The sequence below is a fragment of the Rhinopithecus bieti genome, unplaced genomic scaffold (assembly GCF_001698545.2).
Source record: "Rhinopithecus bieti isolate Rb0 unplaced genomic scaffold, ASM169854v2 scaffold_47117, whole genome shotgun sequence".
In the NCBI taxonomy this organism is placed as follows: Eukaryota; Metazoa; Chordata; class Mammalia; order Primates; family Cercopithecidae; genus Rhinopithecus; species Rhinopithecus bieti.
In genome coordinates this window covers 139996-150871 of record NW_016818624.1, presented here as the reverse complement: position 1 = coordinate 150871, position 10876 = coordinate 139996, and the positions used below count along the sequence as shown (strand labels likewise).

General features: G+C 47.9%; 1 pseudogene; it reads right to left on the bottom strand.

Moving 5' to 3' along the window:
* Positions 1-605: 605 nt before the first annotated feature.
* On the bottom strand, positions 606-8865 carry LOC108518725 (killer cell immunoglobulin-like receptor 3DS1; annotated as a pseudogene).
* Positions 8866-10876: the final 2011 nt, after the last annotated feature.

Below are 10876 nucleotides of genomic sequence, written 5' to 3'. Positions count from 1 at the left end.
CCTGTGAGATGCATTTCATCCTTTGAGCTCCAGCACTGTAAGATAATTAAAAGCCGTTTTTTTTCATTCACCGATTTTGTGGAAATTTGTTATGGCAACAGTAGGAAAGGATTCCAACTGCACAGCCTGAGCATGGGGCCATGGCTGAATGAGTCAGTGAGTCGAAGTGTGCGTGCATGAGCTCTGTTCTCTGTTACTCAAGGCTCTTGCTCTGCTGAGTCAGCCAGGGTTGCCTCATGACCAACAGGAGGTCATTCCTTGGCAAGTGGATCTTCTCTAAAACACCTTGGGCTCGTTAGATGTTCCCTTCCCTTCCCTCTTTCAAGCTCCCAGGAATTTATCCTCCAGTTAGGAATGCAGGGAGAAGAAACACTGCATTTTCCTGAGAAGGATGTCAGATTTGCAATCATTCTTCCAGCTTGTAGGAGGTCTCAGCTGCAGAAGATTAGAGATTAAGAGACTTCACGGAGCCCTGTGCTGTGCCCAGATCCCTTTTGCTTTTGGAGTGTCTGGAGTTCAGAGAGATGGTAGAAGACAGGCCATAATCAGAGCTGGGAGGTGCTGAGCCAAGGCTTATATCCAAGGCTTCCACCTCCCCAGGTTTCCAAAAGCAGAGACAAGAGGGATTCTTTACTCACTGGTTTTGGAGCTTGGTTCAGTGGGTGAAGGCCAACTACGTGAAGGGTTTCCTAGAATAGAGACAGGAGAGAGGTGAGGAAATGAGGGTGCCCGTCCTCTACTCAAGGGAAATCTTTGAGGTGGGTTTATGGCCAACACTCTGTTATCCAACACTGGGCTCTGGGAGTCCTGAGATCCTCTTCTCCATAATTTTGTATGTGTTACCCATTGTCTCGAGACTTTAAGATATATAGAGAAAACAGGAACATCACATTACCTGACTTAAAATATGTTACAGAGCTGTAGTAAACAAAACAGCATGATGTTGGCATAAAGAAAAGTGCATAGAACAATGGAGTAAAATGAAGAACACAGATATAATCTATGCGTCAACATTCAACGGCTTTTTGTTTTTTTTTTGAGATGGAAACTTGCTCTGTCACCCAGGCTGGAGTGTAGAGGTGCAATCTCGGCTCACAGCCACCTCCGTCTCCTGAATTCAAGCAATTCTCTTGCCTCAGACCCTCGAGTAGTGGTATTACAGGGGCTGACCACCATGCTCAGCTAATTTTTGTACTTTTAGCGGAGACAGGGTTTTACTGTGTTGGCCAGGCGGGCCTAAAACTCCTGGTCTCAGGTGATCCACCCACCTTGGCCTCTGAAAGTGCTGGATTGAGGGTATGAGCCACTATGCCCAGCCAATCCAACGCATTTTGACAAAGGTGTCAAGAACCTACAATCAGGAAAGGACAGTCTTTTCAATAAACGATGTGGGGAAAACGTGTTATCTGCATGCAGGGGTTGAAACTGCACCTCTACCTCTCACTATTCACAAAAGTCAAATCAAAATGAATAAATACATGAGTCTAAGTCCTGAACCTATGAGACACGTAGAAGAAAATATTGGGGAAATGCTTCAGGACATTTGTCTGAGAAAAGACATTTTGTTTAAAACCTCAAAAACACAAGTAATCAAAGAAAAAACAGACCACAGGGATTACATCAAACTAAGCAGCTTCTGCACTGCAAAGTAAGCAACCAACAAAGTGAAGAGACAACCCACAGAATGGGAGCAAATCTTTGCAAACTATGCATCTGAGATGGGATTTATAACTGGAAATATAAGAAGCTCACATAACTCAATAAAACAAATAATGTAACTAAAAAATGAGCAAAAGACATGAATAGACATTTCTCCACAAACAAAACATATAAATGGCCACGGTGTGTATGAAACACTGTTCAGTATCACTCATCATTAGAGAAATACAAATTAAAATCACAATGAATTTTCATCTCACCCCATTAAAATGGCTTTTATCTGCAAGTCAGGGAAACAAATGCTAGCAAGATGGTAGAGAAAGGAGAATCCTGGTACTATGTTGGTAGGAAGGTAAATTAGTACAGCCATTATAGAGAAAAATATGGAAGTTCTTTAAGAAACTAAAAAGAGGCTGGGCATGGTGGCTCATGCCTGTAATCCCAACACTTTGGGAGAGCGAGGTGGGCACCTCACCTCACTTGAGGTCAGGAGTTTGAGAGCAGCCTGGCCAACATGGGGAAACCCTGTCTGTACTAAAAAATACGAAACGTAGCCAAGCATTGTGGCATGCACCTGTAATCCCAGCTCCCAGGGAGGCTGAGGCAGAAGAATCATTTGAATCCAGGAGGCCTCTGCCTCCCAGGAGGTTGCAATGAGCCTAGATTGTGTCAGTTGCACTCCAGCCTGGGCTACAGAGGAAAGCTCTGCCTCAAAAACAAAAACAAAACAAAAGCCAAACAAAAGACTAAAAAGAGAATTTTCATAGTGTTCACAAATTCACTACTGGGTTTACATCCAAAGGAAAGGACTTCAGTGTATCGAAGTTCTATCTGCACTCCCATGACTGTTCCAGCAGAGTTCACAGTAGCCAAGATGTGGAGTCAACCTACCTGCCCCTCAGTGGGTGAATGGATAGAGAGAATGTGGTACATACACACAGTGGAGACTACTCATCCATAGAGACAGTAACATCCTGACATTTGCAGCCACATGGATGGAACTGGAGCTCATTACAAAGACTCCCATTTCTCACCCTTATGCAGGAGCTCTGAAGTGGATCTCAAGAAAGTGGAGAGTAGAATGGTGGCTACCAGAGGCCAGGAAGGGAACGGTGGAGGGTAAACACAAAACAAAACAAAAAACAAAACAAAACAGAATATAAATATATTTATGACCACTAGATTTTACACTTAAAAACAGTAAAGGTGGTAAATTTTATAGGTATATTTAACCTCAACAATTATTTTTTCAAATGAAAAGAAAAGGGTGTAAGGGTTGCTGGTGATGATATGTCTGTGTGGGTGAGAAGCCAGGATGGGCTTCTGGGAAATGGGTAAGGTTGAGGCGCTGAGGGAACCTCTGATCTCCCCAAACTGAGCCCAGTCACCCTCCTCTGGGTCTGTCCTGACTAGTTTCTCCATCTGCCTGGGTGCCTGGAGCGCTGACCGTGGACCACCACGCAGGCCATGCAGGAGGGTTTGGAGGGGCCCTCTCTGCCATCCTGCATCCTGATCCCGCCCTCACACCGAGGCTTGGTCTTCTCTCTGAACCTGTCCATGCTTCTCTCCATCATCAGCAGGAAGCTCCCCAGCTATGGCTCTGGGATCATAAGACATAGCACAGGCATGGATTTCCTCACCTGTGACAGAAACGGGCAGTGGGTCACTTGGGTCTGACCACTCGTAGGGTGTGGTACGGAAAGAACCGAAGCATCTGTAGGTTCCTCCGTGGGTGGCAGGGCCCAGAGCGAAGTCGGCCTGGAATGTTCCATTGACGCTTGGCACTGCAGGGAGACTAAGTTCATGGGCCTCCCCCTCCCTGGATAGATGGTACATGTCAAACGAGCTCTCGGAGCTGCAGGACAAGATCACGTTCTCTCCTGCCTGAACCGTGGGGCCTGGCTGGGCTGAGAGAGAAGGTTTCTCATATATACCTGGAAGGAGAAGAGGCAGTTTCCTCAGGGAGGTTCTTCCTTGTCACAGCTCCCCTCACACCTGAGCTGAGAAGTCACTCCCCTGCTCTGTGGCCTAATGCTCTCTCTCACCCTCCACCCCGTCTCTCTTCATGTCTGTTTCCTCCTTCCACCTTCTCTGTCTCTCTAGCTCTCTGACCTCACGTCCCCACCCCGTGGTGTGTTTTCCCTTTTTGTATTGTTTTCTTCTCTCTGACCCTCCTTGGATGGTTGACTTGATTTTCCTTTTTCTTTAATTCTGAGTTTCTCACTTTCTGTTTTGTTCATAACCTTCTGCACATTTCTATCTGTTATCTATCAATCGATCGATCTATCTACTACCTGTCAATCTGTCAATTAGCTATCTGTAATCTATATCTGTGTATCATTTATCTATCTCTCTAGCAATTGTCTGTCTCTCTATCTATCCACCATCTATCTATTATCTCTATCTATGTATCATCTGTCTATTCCCTCTCTATCTGTCTGCCTCTCTGTCTCTATGTATCATCTACGTATCTACGTATCTGTGTCTGTCTATCTATCTATCTATCTATCTATCTATCTATCTATCTATCTAACTATCTATCATCATCATCTCCATGTATCATCTCTCTATCAATCACCATCTATGTATCTATAACGCATCCATTATCTATCATCTACCTATTTATCATCAATCTGTATCTATCTATCCATCTACCATCTGTCTCTCTCCATCTCCTTGTCTTTCTCTGCCTCTCAGTCTCTCTACTTCTATTTGGAATCTCTGCAGTCCATCCCCACATCTTTATCTATCTCTGTCTTTGTGCCCCACCCTCAGGGTTCTGATTTTGGAGCTTTTCTCTGCTCCCTTCCATCATTCTCTCCACTCCTCTGCCCTCTTTTCTGTCTCTTTATTTGTCTGTGAGTCTCTCAGTCCCCTTCCTCTGGCTCCTTCTCTGTGTGTTTATGTCTTTGCTTTCTGGTGTTCCTGATTTCTCTCTGTGTCTCTCAGTAATCGATCATATATGGGATTATGTGGAATATGAGCCTCAGAATCCAGTCTGGGGACCCCAAGTACACACAGCACACAGGGGTTGGTGTTCTGAGGCCATGATGTCCTGGGACGATGACTCTCCACTGCACGGAAGGCAGAGGTGTCAGAATGAACACGGCATCTGTAGGCACCACAAGGCCTGAGGCCACAGGGCTGACTCAGGACAGAAATATGGGTGTCCTTGGGTTCTCCTGGTAGAAACACTTTGTGGAGGTAAAACAGAAATGAAGCTTCTAACCTGTGCCAAGTCTCTAAGCAAAGTCAGCATGGAAGGACGACTCTTTCTGGAACATGTCTGTCTGTCTGGGTGTCCCCTTTAACTCTTTCTCTCTTTTCTACCTCCCTGTATGGCCCCTGTGTCTGTCCTCCGTTATGACACCTGGTCTGTACTTGTGTCTCCTGTTTCTCTGTCTCTATTGGTGCAGACTTCACCAAGTGAGTCTCTCTCCATAAGAATCCCACACTCATCTTCCTCATGACCACTTGGGGCTTCCAAGTCCTGGATCATTTACTCAGTGTCCCAGTGACAATGAGAAGAATGTCCGGACACTCTCACCTGTGATCACGATGTCCAGGGGTCACTGGGAGCTGACAACACATAGGGGAGTGAGTGACAGAACCGTAGCATCTGTAGGACCCTGAAGGGTCAGATGGCATGGGACCGATGGAATAGTTGGCCTGGGAACCCCACCATGGAGCTCTCCAACAAGGTGCAAGGGCTCCTCAAAGGTCACCTCACTGTGCAGAAAGAAGTGCTCAAACACGGTATCTGATGAACATTGTAGGATGACCGTCTCTCCTGATTTCACCAGGGGACCTGGGAGGGCCCGGAGGGAAGGTTTTTTGTGGACTCCTAGAAAGAGAGGTTGTGAGTTTAGAAGGCGTCTCCCTTTGTCATCATATCCATGGCACCTGGAATGAGTGAGGGTTCCCCTCCCGGCCGTCTGTCTCTCTCCTCCCTCTCTGTGTCTCCCTGTCTTTTATCCCCTGGTGCAGGTCCCTGCATTTCTCTCCCTCCCTCTTCTCTGTCCGTCTGTCTCTAGTAGCCTCGGACGCCCTTCCCACTGGGCTCAGCCTCATCTCTTAGGCTGTTGTATCTGTTTCCCACTCATCTCTTTCCTGCTGTCTATGTGGGGTGGAAGAGGAACCACGGCAGGCTGCACATCCAGGCTCATAGCAGCCTGGTTCAATCTCTTTTGGACAAACTGGAGTCCCTGGCAGGAGGTATGAACTGACCAGTAAGGCAGGCACCAGTGTCCACACTCCCTGCTCCTGGTGGGGATTGGGAGCCTCTCCTGCCATGCCTGTGCCTTCTCCATATCCTCAGCTTCCACAGGGTGGCTCCTGGTGCTGGTTCCAGGAGCATCGACCCCTCCCTGTGTGGATGGAGCCTGGTGGTGGCATCAGTGTCCCGCCCTTCCTGATCTTGGGGTTGCCAACCTTCTCCTTGTTTGGTTTCTTTAATTAATTGATTAATTAATTGAGTTTTGAGACAGAGTGTCACTTTTCACCCAGGCTGGAGTGTAGTGGTAAGGTCTTGGCTCACTGCAGCTTCTGCCTCCGGATTCAAGCGATTGAATCCAGTCGTTGGGTTACTCGTGCCCACCACCATGCCCGGCTATTGTTGTTTGGTTTCTTAACTTGTACTTGACCTGATTCCTGTGTTGGTTTCCTGTTGCTGAGGCAGAAAATTATCACAAACATGGCAGCAGGAGAGAACACACTGACCCCTTCCACTTCTGGAGACAGAAATTGGATTCAGTTCTCGTGTGCTAAAACCAAGCCGTCTACAGGGCTGCGTTCCCTCTGGAGACTCAGTGGAGCAGTTTTCTTGACTTCTCCAGCCCGTAGAGGCCACCTGCCATTGTGGCTCGTGGCCTTCCTCCACCTTCAAAGCCCACAGTGGCTGATGGAGTCTCCCACGACGCTGCTCTAATCCCCACTCTCCTCATCCTCCTCCTCTCCTTGGTGCCTTGTGATTACACTGAGCCCAGTGGGACAGTCCAGGCCGTCTCCCCATCTCAAGGTCAACTCACAACAACCTGAGCTCTGTCTTCCCCTTCAGTCCCCTGCCCTATAGCATAAAGAGTCACAGGCTCCAGGGATTAGAATGTAGCCATATTGTGGACAGTTATTCTTCCCATCACAGCACCCATTTCCCTGTATTCAATCCCCTTTACCCCAAAGACCCTGGGTGATGGGACCCTGGTGGACACCCCAGCAGAAGCTCTGGGATTCAGGAGGTGGGACAAGGAGAAGCCAAGACAGGAGATCTCTGACCTGTGACCATGATCGCCAGGGGTCACTGAGTGCCGACCACTCAGTGGGGAGTGCGGGTATGAACCCTGACATCTGTAGGTCCCTGCGTGTGCCGGGGTCACAGGGCCCATGAGGAAGCTCTCCTGGAATATTCTGCTGTGGAGGATGGGAACGTGGCTTCTGTCGTCTTTGTACAGAGTGAAGTTGGTAAAGTTGTAAAGCCCACCACGATAGTAACACCGAAGAGTCACGTTTCCTCCCTTAGGCACCACAGCGCTGGGCCGGACAGACAGGAAGGTCTTGTCCTGACCACCTGGGGAGAAGGAGGCGACACCTAAGAGAGGAGGATGTGGAGTCGCCCCTCCCTCCCTCTGCTCAGAAGATCTTCCCCTTTCCATGTTTCTAAGGCTCCTACCGCACCTGGGTGCCCAGGGCTACAGGAAGGACCCATCCCACATAGACATGGCGTCTCCCTACAACAAAAGTGTCAGCTGAGAACTTTGAACAAGTGCTGAATAAGGGACTCTTACTAGTTTTAATACTTCAAGGTGACTCACATAAAACAACACAAAGTAGACATGGCATGGAGGGCATGTCCTTTGTGAATGGAATATCAGCCAGTGCATGCACTGAGCCCATATCAGAAGATTTGGAATGTCAGGGTCATGGCTGTGGTTTCCCCACCTCTTCTGGTAGAATGACAGCAGCCACACTGCAGCCCTGACCGTCATGGAAACACTGGAGGGTGTGAGTTACACCTTTGTCTTCAGTGGACCTGCTGTTCCTAGCCCTGCTTCCCTCCCTTCCTCAGCTGCTGACACCACTTCCTCCCTGCACACCTCAGCTTGGAGCATCCCAACCTCACCCCAGTCTTCACAGAGCTTGACTCGGCCAAGGGTAAGAAAGGCCAGAGAGGACGAGGTCAGAAGTGTGAGCCGAGCACCCCAGGGTCCCCCCTTCTTAGTTTATGGGAGACTGTGTGACAGGACTTCCCTCCTGTTTCAGGAAAATCCTCTTAGGTGGGGAGATGACACCCTCAGGTTTGGGGAAGGACTCACCCATGTATGGACAGGCCCTCTGGACCAAGAAGAATCCTGGAAAGAAAGATCATGATGGACCATCCATCTGCAGGCAAACCTGGGCCTCCCCTGCTGCCCCACTGGGCTGTGCGTCTGGGCAGCCAGGCCCTTGCTGGGTTGAAGGTAAACTCACCCCGCTGCCTACCTGCCCCAGCAACAGGGATCTCAGCTGTGCAGAGACCCAGCCTCCTGATCCAGATCTGCACCCCAGGCCTAGATCTACACAACAGGCCCATATCTCCACTCCATGCTGATATCTCTACTCCAGGCCCATATCTCCACTCCAAACCCATATCTCCCCTCCAGGCCCATATCTCCACTCCAAACCCATATCTCCCCTCCAGGCCCATATCTCCCCTCAAGGCCCATATCTCCACTCCAGGCTTATATCTCCATACCAGGCTCAGATCTCCACTCCAGAACTGTAGCTCCACTCCAGGCCCAGATCTCCACTCCGGGCCCCTTTCTCCACTCCAGGCCCATATCTCCACTCCAGGCCCAGATCTCCACTCTAGGCCCATCCCTCCATGCCAGGCTCATATCTCCACTCCAGGCCCAGATCTTCACTCCAGACCCAGATCTCCACCCCAGGCCCATATCTCCACTCCATACCCATATCTGCACCCCCGGCCCATCCCTCCATACCAGGCCCATGTCTCTATCCTAGGCCTATATCTCCACCCCAGGCCCATATCTCCACTCCAGGCCCAGATCTCCACTCCAGGACCATATCTCCACTCCAGGCCCTTATCTCCACCCCAGAGCTTCCTCCGTCGATTCCCTTCCAGGACTCACCAACACACGCCACACTGACGACCATGAGCGACATGGTGCTGCCGGTGCAGACAGGCAGCCGCGCCCCAGCTCAGCTCAGCAGCGCACAGGATGTTATCTGGTGCCCTGCCCATGCAGTTGACGTGCTGACCACATCATGGGAGGGTGACGTACGCAGGCTCTTCCTACCTTGCATGAGGCACAGCGGGTGCTCACTCAGGAGTGGAAAATGGCTTCCTGGAAATTGTTCTCACTAGAACTGACACCTTGCATCCTTCACTATGACCAGCTCAAAACACATCTCAGATCCAACCTCCCAAACACGAGGTGACTAAAATCTGTGCTGACGTGAAAGACTTTTCACGTATTTTTGTTGTTTTTATCTGTGTTTCAAACTCTTCTCCGTGTATAATATGCAAAATATCTAATAGGTATTATGAATGTTGTCAGAGTAATTGTGACGAATAAACCAATAGGATGTTTCATGCTTGTATTTCTAGTATGACAGCAGAACCAGTTTAAATGATTTAAATACCCAGGGAAGGATTATGCGATTATTTACAATCTTAGAACTGTTCTTTATCAGCAAAACCCACAACATGTCAATTCTGGATTTATGTCGTTTTATCTACAATTTGTCTCATGACCCGAGAGTCCAGAGCCCCAACTCATGGTTCGCTCTCTCTCTGTCTCTCTGCGTCCCTCATTTTAAATTGTATGGAAATATCCAGTAACATAATGCTATTGAAAATCAAGTGTCCCCCAGCACTTTGGGAAACCGAGGTGGGCGGATCAACTGAGGTCGGGAGTTCAAGACCTCCCTGGCCAACTTAGTGAAACCATGTCTCTGCTAAAAATACAAAAATTAGCTGTGCCTGGTGGCTGGCACCTGTAATGACACCTACTCAAGAGTCTGAGGCAGGAGAATTGCTTCAACCTGGGAGGTGGAAGTTGCAGTGAGCCGAGATTGTGCCACTGCAGTCTAGCCTGGGTGACAGAGCGAGACTCTGCCTGAAGAAATATAAAAAAAGTGTAGCAAATAGCCTATAATAAGAAACTAGAGGACTCCAGCTACCAAATTTTAAGGGTTTGTATAAGCCTACATAAAGTGCAGCATCCTCAAGAGAGTGAACACAGAGAGAGCCCCTTATCAGAAAACAGTGTCTAAAATACATTCGTGCACACACAGTCCTGTTAGAGTTGACAAAGGCTGCCATGTGGTTTAAGGAGGAATAGAATGTCTTCTTGATAGATAACATGGGCCCAAGGGTTACACATAGAAAAAAATAAATCTAAACCTATTCTCACACTATAAAACATTTCTTGTTTCTTATCTTGTTATTGTAAATTTTTTGTGATTTATATTTAAAATTGAGAAATAAAAGTTAGATAAAATCGTCCTTCACTATTCGTGGGTGATTGGTTTCAGGATCTCCGCTCAGATAACACAATCTGCAGATGCTCAAGCCTCTTACATAAAATGGTACAGCGTTTGCATATAACCCATGCTCACCCTCCTGTATACATGACATCATCTCTAGATTACTTATAATTCCTGACACAGCCTACATACCATTCCATTTGTGTCCATTCAACATAGTTTTGCTTTTGAAACTTTGCGGATTTTTTCCCTGAATATTTTGATTTATAGTTGGTTCAATAAACACCTGTAAACCCCACAGATCTGAAGGAGCGACTGTGTATTTATAGTATGAAAGATGATGTGTTGACATGTGTCCCCGTGGAGATGAGACTAACAAGGCCTATGACTGTACAGATGTTTCATCTTGGATTGGCTCTGCCAGCTTTCCAGGTGTGCAGAGAGTAAGAATATCACTTGTTCATCCGATTTATGATCCTTGGAACCTCCTACGTGCTGCATCTTCCGATGGAAATTGGAGTCCCAGAGACAAATCAGGCTCCACCTGCTTCCAGAAGCTCAGATTCCAGGAGTGAGAACCCAGTGGAGAACAGATGGGGTTATATGGACATAGTAATGATAACACCGGAAACTTTAGGCAAAAAAAGAGTCACCTGAAGAATGAGGGCAGACATATTTACTTGAAGACGAGAGAGCTACATAGAAATCACAACATATTTTTATAAGGTTTCCT